The following is a 10751-nucleotide window of genomic DNA, read 5'->3' on the forward strand; positions in this document are numbered from 1 at the left end:
TGGAGGATTGTTTTCCATCCTTTGACTATCAGTCTATGGATTTCCTTTTGAGTAAAATGTGTTTCCTGTGTACTGGATTTTGTTTATATCACTGGATTTTGTTTCTTAATCCACTTAGCCAGTGTATCTCTTTTGACTGGTGAATTAAGGCCATTTACATTTATGGTTATAACTGATATGTGTTGCCTGATCATTTTCATGTTGCTTACCTGCTGTTGGTTTCCTACTTTTTCTTCCTGTTTAATTGCTTGCTCTTCTTGATGGTGCCTTTCTATTTTTGGTGCTTGAAATTGTCATGTTTTTCTCTGTCTAGAATATCTTTTAGTACTCTTTGCAGTAATGGTTTGGCACTCATGATGTTCTTCAGTTGTTTTTTCATGGAAATATTTTATTTGTCCATTGAATTTGAAGAAAGATTTGGTAGGGTACATCAGTCTTGGTTGGAAGCTGTTTTGTCTCAGGACCTGTAATCCTTCACTTCAAGCTCTTCTTGATTTGTACATTTGTGTGGAGTAGTCTGCCATGATCCTGATGGGCTTTCCTTTATAGGTAATCTGTTTCTTTTCTCTAGAAGCTTTTAATATTCTGTTCTTCTGCTGGAGATCTGGGATCTTGACTATTATATGTCTGGGTGTAGTTTTATTTTGGTTATGGTTAGTTGGAGTTCTATATGCTTCATTTACCTGTATGTCAGGTTCTTTTTCCATGCTTGGGAAATTTTCTGCTATTATTTCTCTAAGTATTCTTTTTATGTCATTTGTGTTTCCTCCTGCTGTTTCATTGACTACTCCCTCTTGTACATTATTCCTCTTTGCCTCACCTTGCAGCTGTTAAACTGATTTTGCCTGGTTCCTTGTTGATTTTAAGAAATCCTTTCTTTCATGATTGCTAGCTGCCATGATGTCTTCAAAATCTGAAATTCTATCTTCGACTTCATCCAAGCGGTTTTTGGCAGCTTTCAATGGAAACTTTGATTTCCTGGATATCTCTTTGAATCTGCTTCATGCATTCTAATTCATTTCTATATTTTTCATTTAACATTTCCATCCATTGTCTATGTTCACCTATTTTTTTGTATGTTTCTTCTTTAGATGTGCTGAGCAATTCTTTCATTATTATTGCCATTTCATTTTTTGCCTGAGAGATTATTTCTGATCTGATCTTTTCTATAACCTGATGCAGTTGTTTCTTCACTTCCATTGCAATCATTTCATCAATTTCAGAAGTGTGTTTACCAAGTTCTCCTATGTTGATGACTTCTGCACTTGTTCTGAAGGGAGTAGAGTTCTGAGACTGAGTTTTAGTCCTTCATCTTGTTGTGCTTGATGTTAGCGGTAAAGCGCTCAATCCCTTTCCTCCCTTTCAGCCCAGCAAATGTCACTAACCTCCCTAATTTTCCTGGTGGTCAAACTTGCCCCTCAGTAGCCACTGGAATGTGCTGCTTAGTCTGGGTTCTTCCAGCAGATGGTGAAGTTTACCTAGTTCTCCCAGGTCTCAGACACCAATCACCATGTGAGGGCACAGACTATCTGACCCAGTGTCTCCTATCAGCTCAGGGCACAAGCATGAACCAGAAGTGGTCTGCACTGGTGGCATGATCACAGACCACTTGATTCTGTGACTCCAGGGAGTTCAGGGTGAACATAGAGCCCAGACATGGACTGCAGGGTCTGCAGTTTGTGGACTACCTGATTCTGTGTCTGCAGGCATTTCACTGCAAGCACAGGAGCCAGAGGTGGGCTGTGCTGGCAGTGATCACAGACCACCTGTTTCTGCGCTCCCACCCAGATGTGAACCCTGTGACCCAGAAGCTAATCGAGGCTTCAGCAGTTTCCTCAGCCTCCTGCTCTGGGCTTCACATATCTCTGGGCACGTGTGGCGGTGCCCCTCGCAAACCCTGGCGTTTCGGGTTGTGGGTCCCTTGAGACAGTCTCCTGTGTGTCCCGCGTGCACAGAGGGCAGCTGCAGTTTTCTTTTTGGATGAGTCCTTTTCCAATTTTGCTATTAGTTTACCCAGTTTTGAGGAGCTACAGTGCCCTTCCTGATATGGTTACTAGATTCTTTCTGTCCTGAACAAAGAACTCATCCAGATAGGTGTGAAAGGTAGCAAGGTTTTACATTTATTACTTTTATTTATTTTTGTTTTTAGAGATAAAAGAACCAAAACATATTAACAAACACAGAAACATAAATAAAGCAACATAAAAACAATATAAAAAATGCAGAATTTCAGACAAGGTGAAAAGAAATTAATGGTTTTTGCATTACATACTGTTATGTTCATATTGGTTACTCAGATAAACAAATACAGACATGCAAGAATGATCAAACAATTAAATATGAACTGTTCCTTTCAAGAAAGCAATAGAAATTAATACTACAATTATCCCGGCTTTGTCTTGTGCATATATATATATATATTTTTCCCCTTTTCTTTTTTATTTTCTTTCCTTTCCCTCATCCCAATTGATCTTTTCTTTTGAGCAGTTTCTTTCCCTTCCTCACTATCTATTAAAGATAAGTAAAGAGAGGCAACATGCTCTGCAGGCTGAGTTCTGGCCCACTAGAAATAGGACAAGAAGTACCCACTCTTCAGGGTGAGAGCAAACCACTCTGAAGAAGTGGTGACCAAGAATTGAATGGCAGCCATTTTTCTATCTCTCACTCTTCAGGCTGACATAAGATCTAGACCATCCTATCAATAAATAACAAATTTGGGCTCTCCTGAGAACTGAAAATAGTACTTTGATTGGTTCCAAGGGCAGGGTTGTTCTTTGGTTGTGTCCTAAAATTTTGTAATTAAGAGGTCATGCCAATTCCACAGCCAGTTTCCTAGGCTCTAATTGTCTGCCTCATTAGGGTAATGTTGGCTTTATGGGATGAGTTTGGCAGTGATCATTCTCTTTTACTGTCGTAGAAGAATTTGAGGAATATTGGGGTTAGTTCTTTTCTGAAGTTCTGGTAAAATTTCATGGTAAGTCTATTAGGCCTTGAGATTTTTCAGTTGGTAGTTTTTAATACTCCACCAATTTTACTGCCTGTTATTAGTATATTCAGTGTTTTTATATCTTCTTAGTTCAACTTTAGTAAGTCCTGTTGTGACTGGGCTGGGTCTGAGAAGTCTTCAAAGCTCAGATGAGGAAGGTAACAGCCCTTTAATATAGAATGTTTCAAGGTTCATTGACTCTTGTTTGTGACAAAGTATTTTTGGGATGTGTCAGTAAGAGGCACTGGAAGGTTTATTAGGTAGAGAGTTTAGGATCCTCCCAGGAGACAATAGCTAGCATAACTACTGAATATTCTGATGTGGCTGTAGTTGCTGAATTTTTTTTTTATCTATGCCAAATGTATCCCAAGGTCATGTCAAAAGATGGGGCATTAGAAAAGCAAGTATGAGTCCCAGAAGCAATTCAGGAAGGGTGCAGAATTAACTAGGGTAATATAGCTCACAAATCAATAATACTCATAGAACAATGTTAACAACATATTAAGCAAAAGTCTAGACTTGTTGCAGGGTAGCGGTACACACAAATGAACATTGGTGGAGAGTATGAAAGAATACCCCCACCCCAGAGAGCCCAGAGTGGATAATGAGTTAAGCAATACAGTCCATTAGATGCTTGAGAATCCCGATTTGTATGGAAATGAACTTGGGGCTGAATTATCAACCTTTTTTTTTTTCACTTTAGAAGTAATATTTTGAGATATCCTGTTTTATACTACTAACTTATTTCTAAACTGCTTGCAAATGTCCTTATTAGAGAATATAAAGAAGTCTAACAGAGAGTGATTTGGACTTGGAAGGTGTCCTTACTTAATACTGCGTAGAAAACTAAATATCAAGTAAGTGATGAATCTAAAATTAAATAAAAGCAAATATATTAGTAGAAAGAAGAACACTGTAAAACCTTAGGGAAAGGAAATATATTCTATGCTTGACCCAAAAATCCAGAATTAACAAGCACAAGCTTGATAAATAACCACATAATAACTATAAATTATTTTCATGATTAAACAATAATTTACTAAAGTGTGTGGTGATTTTTGATAACATTTTTAACTATTTCACAAAGTATCATTTTCTAATCTATATAACTGATGCCTGTACAAAACAGTAGGCATAAAGAAAATATCTTTATTAAAGAAATACAAATTGGGGCTGGGGATTTATTTAGCTCAGCGGCACAGCACCTGCCCGGCAAGTGCAAGGTCATGAGTTCAATTCCTGGTACCGGAAAAAAAACATAAAAAAAAAAAAGAAAGAAACACAATTTATCTTGTCCGTGCTTTGTACATTTTGTCTTTCCTGGCATCCACATTTTTTATGTTAGGTAAATCATTCCTTCTCACAGTCTCATCATAGCCTCTAATTCCCATATTGGATGGTCTGCTTCATTCCCATTAACCGAGATGGTTGGCTGCAAGAATGTCCATCACTTCATCTCCAGCTCATTTTGTGTGCTCTGAATGGAACAGTGGGCCACTTCACAATCCTTTTCATCATTCATATTTCAGAAGTCTCCAAGAGCCCATGTAGTTGCTGGGCTGTCCCAGCTATGCTTTCCCTCCCTGACAGAGGCATATCTATCTATCTCAGACTTCTCTGAAGTATTAAAAGATCCTCTGGTTTGATGTGAGGGAGATTGCTTGTATAATCCACACATACTTTGTTCAAAAGATTTTTCAATGATGGAGTCACCTGTGCTCCTACCTGTGGATTTACTGATGTGTTGTTATATGTGATCTTTGATATACTCCAGCAACCTTATTCCTGGAACTTTATCTATAGAGAGACCTTAATTATAATTAGGTGCTTATCTTGGTTACTTTTTTCTCATTGCTGAGACAAATTACCTAACGCCCAAAATTAAGGGAGGAAAAGTTTATTTAGCTCACAGTCTGAAGAGGTTCCAGTCCATACTCGGGTAACTCCATGGTGCAGTGGCACATGGCAGAGGGCAACAGTTCATGGCAGTGGAACAGCAAAGCAGCAAGAGCAAAAAGGGAAGAGTGGCAGCAGGTAGCCTCTTTCTCTCCCTTACATAGGCAAACTATCCACCCCAGGGAGCAGGTAGCACTCACACCCATAATCCCAACATTGGATCGTGGATCAATCATACACTCTAAAAGCCTTCCCTATGACTGCATGAGGCTTTGGAGGGACATCCAGACACAAACAATAACAGTGCTCCATTGTCTTCCACATCATTCTTTCTTGTGTTCTCACATTTTTCTTTCATCACTCCCATGTTTTTCTCCACTGTTTTTGTTGACATCAAAATGCCATGCTTTGGCCTGTGTTGAAAAAACTTTCAGAATTTTGTATGGCTTGTTACTGAGGTGTAGATTTTCATGAGTTCTTTTTATCCCATGCTTTTATCTTTCCTTTGTATTAGACATTGCATCTGGGGGAAAAAAGTCGAAGGCCTCAGTATAGGAACCTCACATAATTTGTGCTTCTCATTCTATACATGACAATGATGAAATTATCCTCAGTGCATCTCTTTGAAAACAATGTTTCTCTCCCATTATCCACATAACTATGGTCAAAATCTAACCATCAGTCCTACCAGTGCTCAATCAAAATTTTCTAGCATTGAGACAAAGCCTATTCACTGAATTTCCTAAGAATATTCTGAACTGAAAAGGTGTTCTTGTTTATTCATGAAAGGCAAATGATTTCCTATAATTTAGAGCTTGGTATGCAGTTTTTATCCTGAATATATCTAAGTTAGAACTTCTTGTTCATATTTATTGCACACTCTTCCCTTGATGCTTCATAACTCTACATGTTCCTTCAATTAAAATACTGAATTTGTGCCTACCATTACTTCCCAGCTTTATAAATTCTGCTACCAAGAAATTTAATAAGCGAAAATTTATATCAAAATAATTTATTTAGCTATTTTTCTATTCAGCCTGGAAAAGGAGTCAGTTTTTGTATTTTAATGCCAATACTTGGAAAAAATTAATTATTCAAATTTAAGAGAAATAAAAACAGGTTTGTAATTGGTAACTATATGATTCTCTTTACGTGAGGCAAAGTGAAATTCATTCTCCAGAATTTAATCCAAGAATCAAATGGATATTTGAGCCTAGAGATGATATGAGTGAGAAGGTTATATTCTTTACTTCTACTGTAGTGAGTGCCAGAAAATTATTGGGAAATATATAGTCAGATTTACTTTCTCCAATGAGGAAAACATAAGACTACTACTGGTTTCACATCAGAGTGGCTGTATACCCATCATGAGGTGGAGTGAAAAAAAATCCTTTAGTTAGCATTCCTTCTCTTTTAGAAAAAAATGCCTCTATGCTGAACTTATAAGCAAAATGTACTTAAAAATCCCTACCAAGTATAAATAACTTGGTGTCTAATGAAATTCCCCCCAAAAGGAGAGAAAGTAAATAATCTTTAAAACTCAAACCTAAATTACACAAACAAATGGAAAATAGTCATAATGTTTAGGCAATTAGAAAGAAAATTCCAGAAGAACTTAAGCAAATTAATTTTTGTAAATATGATTTTCAGTGACCTAAATAAGATATCTCTTGATGAAATAACAGCAAAATTAAAGATGATAATAACCAGATTTTATATTAGACTAACATATGAAGAAATGAAGAAACAATATAGAAAATAAATAAAAGATTAAAAATTTTACAGAACCTAAATTTAAAAATTGCTCAGAAAATAAACCCATTTCTGGAAGTAGGAAAATGGAGTAGGTAAGAAACAACAGTTCCAAAAGTATGCAGAAGAGCAAGATTTTGTAAAAATATATTTTAAGGATAAATTAAGTTATGTAAGCAGATTTTACATTGAAAAGTCCCATGGGTTCTTAGAGTCATAGATAATATAAAAATGTGTATATTGAAACAATAGCATGAAGTAATCCGCAACACAAGAAAGCATGGATTTATTTAAAAGGAATAGAATTAAAGTAGTAAGGAAAGTAAAACAATTAAAAAGAGGGGCTGGGGATTTAGCTCAGTGGCACAGCACCTGCCTGGCAAATGCGAGGTCGTGAGTTTGATTCCTGGTACTGGAAACAAACAAACAAACAAACAAACAAAAAGAAAAAAATTGGTATGTAAGTCACATTGGAAATTCATGATCTAAATAATTGACATCCTAACAATGAGAAACCTATCAGACAGAATAGAAACTATGAGAAATAGGGTTTTTGTCAATATGAAAAATATTCTCACCAAGGCATATTTTGGTTATATTAAAGGTTATAAAGAAGGGATGGTATAAATACTTTGAAAATGTTCAGATCAAAAAAAAAAGGAACTACATTAAATCAGAGTCTAAAAGTCTAAGTTAAATCAATAGAAAACAGTAATGAGGTTGAGGTAATTAGAAAAAAAGATTTAAGGAGAACATAAACAAGGGGGAAGTGTGTGACACAGTATTATATATTCAGCATAGTAAAATATTCATTTATTAAGTCTTTTAATATATTGGGCATATCTAAACAGTCTAGGAAGAATGAAAATGGTAATGGTTTAAACAAAAATCTAAACAGAATGTGTTACTGCTGATAGCTATTTTTCATCACGGTCCGTAAACTCAAGTGCTGGCAATGAAAGAGTTACAGTTACTGGCTCATATTTATTTCGGGGTTTCATTTCCCTAAGGACTAGAAAAAGACTTTATTAACTCATCCTACTTACTCTGAATAGTAGAAAGGATCTCTTCTGGAAGGAACTATTTCACCAGGTATGCGAGACCTGGGAAAAATAAAAGTGGAAGGGAATAGGAAAACTCAAAGTAAACTGAGAAAAAAACCCAGGAAGGGCAGGTGTCAAAAATATGAGAGGGATCAGGGATATATTCAGAAAAGGTACAGATCTATGATCAGTTCAGGACATAATTTCCTCCAAAATATCTTTATTGTTCATATGCCTGCTTGTAGGCTCCAAGTTAGAGTCAGATTTCTCAGAAAGCAGGATTTCCTTAAGATCCCCTGAAGTTCCATGGCAGATGTTCTCTGTCCATGGATGTGCTGACTGTACAGGGTAAAACACTATTTTCAGGCATAACAGAGAAAAGATTTTATAATGAGATTGGAATTTCACCAGATAAACTTCAGGTGAAAGAAATTGAGTATCAATTTCTTCAGGTGAAAGAAATTGAGTATCAATTTCTTTTTAACATGATTTTCGTTAACATCTCAGAGGTCTCCACTTCTACATTTTTTAGAATTTCTGGTTTGTAATTGAGCTGCAAAATGTTATTCTCTTCTTCCGGAAAACAATGGAAGACACATAGTTATGTGGAAAAATTTGAAGTTATAAGGCCTGGAAAATAGGAGGTGGACAGTTAAAAATCAAATGATGCTACAGTGTAAAGGGAAGTTAAATAATAGGAGAATCAGTAGCTAGTGAATTTATGTGCTGCATAGTGAAAAGATATGGTGTAGGGACTTCAGATCATGAATGTGAATGCTTAGGTTCATAGCTCACCAAAGCTTCAAAGATCTGATTCTTCATCTAGACAAAACTTCACTTTTTATCCTGGACACATTTTTCTTTCTTTACACATTGGCACCAGATAAAATGACAAGCACACTGGTAGGAAAATCATAATATTGGGAGATGTTCAGAGTAGACAAAAAATAAGAAACAAAACTTATCTTTGGCTGTGTTGGGTCTTCACTGCATACACATGTGATAAAGCTGACAATTCCATCTTAACAGCTACACAGATCGTTTTGGTGAGACATTGTTTTTCTCTGAGAGGAGAGTCCAAAATCTTCTTTTTTCTGACCTTTCCATTGTATATCAAAGGATAATTATCCTCATTGTCCTGTCAGCATGAGCATTTTCTGGTCAATATGTGTGAAAAATTATTTTCTAGATTCTACTCCCACTATATTTTCTTTCTGCTTTATTTTGAACTGACATTTACAAGTATTTGAGCACAATAGTGTTCATTAAATGTTGGAGGTGATGAATATGCTAATTTGTCTAACTTGATCACAACACCGTATTTTAATTCTCAGCACAATTATGTGAAATTGTTATTATCTTCAGTTAACAAAGGAAGCAATGCTGGTACAGAAAGAAGAAAAATCATCTTCCCACAACTAAAAGAGCAGCCAAACATTGGAACCACAATAGAAGCAAGTGACAGGAGAGCCAGAGAAACAGGGAAGATCATAGGTAGGAGTTTCCCTAAAATCTCAGGAAAAAAAATCTTTGAGTAACTAAACAGGGGGAGATTATAATCAGGGAAATGCTCTGAACTCAGTGGTGATGAGGTAAAGACATGTCCTAGCTCTGATTATGGTTAAGAAAATTAAAAGTGTTCAACAATCACAAATAAGTGATGAGATCTAAAGATGGTGATAGCGAGTGTGATCACACAAGATCAGAGGTTAGTTATAAGGCAGACAGGCTGAGGAAGATCGCAGGGCATGTCAGTTCATAGAAGTTGTAGATAGAATTTAACCACAATGTGGACAGTAGAAAAAGATAGCTTTATCTCTGAACTTGCTTGTTTGATTTCTTGTTTGTAGATCTTTCATTTCTTACAAAATTGCCATTATTAAGCAACGCATTTAAGTACGTGCTGCATGAGATTTAGAAAATGGAGATTTGAGAATCTCAAGGATCAAATTAGTTTCTATAATACAAGTAGGTGCCAATTTATTTCCTTACAGTGAGAAGTACTCTGGGCCACATATTGTCCATTCTTCTGCCGGATTTTAGTAAGCATGCATGCTTGGCAAGTAATGTACAAGTTGGATTTTAAGCGATAATTGGTCTTTTTAATTTAGCAATGTCGTTTTGGATGTCAGAGTAAGTGGGGGAAAACGTTTTCTCCTTTGTTGTGTGTACAGATCATTTACTGCCAAGTTCAACTATCAGTAGAGTTATGCTGACCACTGTATACATATATTCTGTTATTTAATGTTCTCTTTCTTTTGTTTTAAATTATGGGTTTCTGCACAATCTTTCCCAATCACATCTATAGTTTAGTGTATACTTGTGGGTAGAATAAATCTCTATCTCCTAAAATAAAGCAAGAAAAAGACTTTTAATTTTTGAAATCAAAGCTAGAGACAATTCTACTCATTAAAAAGTATATATTTTATATTTTTTAAAAAAATACTATTTTAATTTAGTCTACCTTAACCTGATTTCACTCATGGAGATAACAAACAAAAAAGCTTATGGTATAGTTGATTGTTGGGAGAGAATAGACTTGTGGCACAAATTATATAGTTTACAAAATGTAAATAATAACAAGAACAATCTTACTATTCTTGTTTGAATTGTATAAATTCTATAAATGTACTTTATGTGATGTTCTAGCACAGTGAAATAAAATACTAGGCTTTGTCAGATAAAAAAGTTTAATGTCAATCGCTGTAGGAGTTATTTTTTTAGAAAAAAAAAAGTCTGATGTAAGATCAATTCCCAGGTCAAGAATGCTTCTGAGAAAATTATGAAGTTAACAATATGGTATAGAACTTTTGTATATACTACTCTCTCTGGACTGTATCTTTCATAGGTTGTCCATGTTTAGATGGGAGGATACAAGGGTTAGTAGCTGGAAGGCAGAAGTAAAGATCCTGATGAGTATAAATGGATATTTTACAGACAAAAAACCAGCAATGAAATAGAGAAAGATGAAGTAGCTGTGTGGGGTTGGTTTAAAAAGAGAATAATGGTAGGCATTAAATTTTGGTAGATGTTCCCCCTTTTTTCTTTCTTTTTTTTTTTTTTTTTTTTTTTTT

This window comes from Chinchilla lanigera, unplaced genomic scaffold (assembly GCF_000276665.1).
Source record: "Chinchilla lanigera isolate Chin_1 unplaced genomic scaffold, ChiLan1.0 scaffold00013, whole genome shotgun sequence".
Taxonomy (NCBI): Eukaryota; Metazoa; Chordata; class Mammalia; order Rodentia; family Chinchillidae; genus Chinchilla; species Chinchilla lanigera.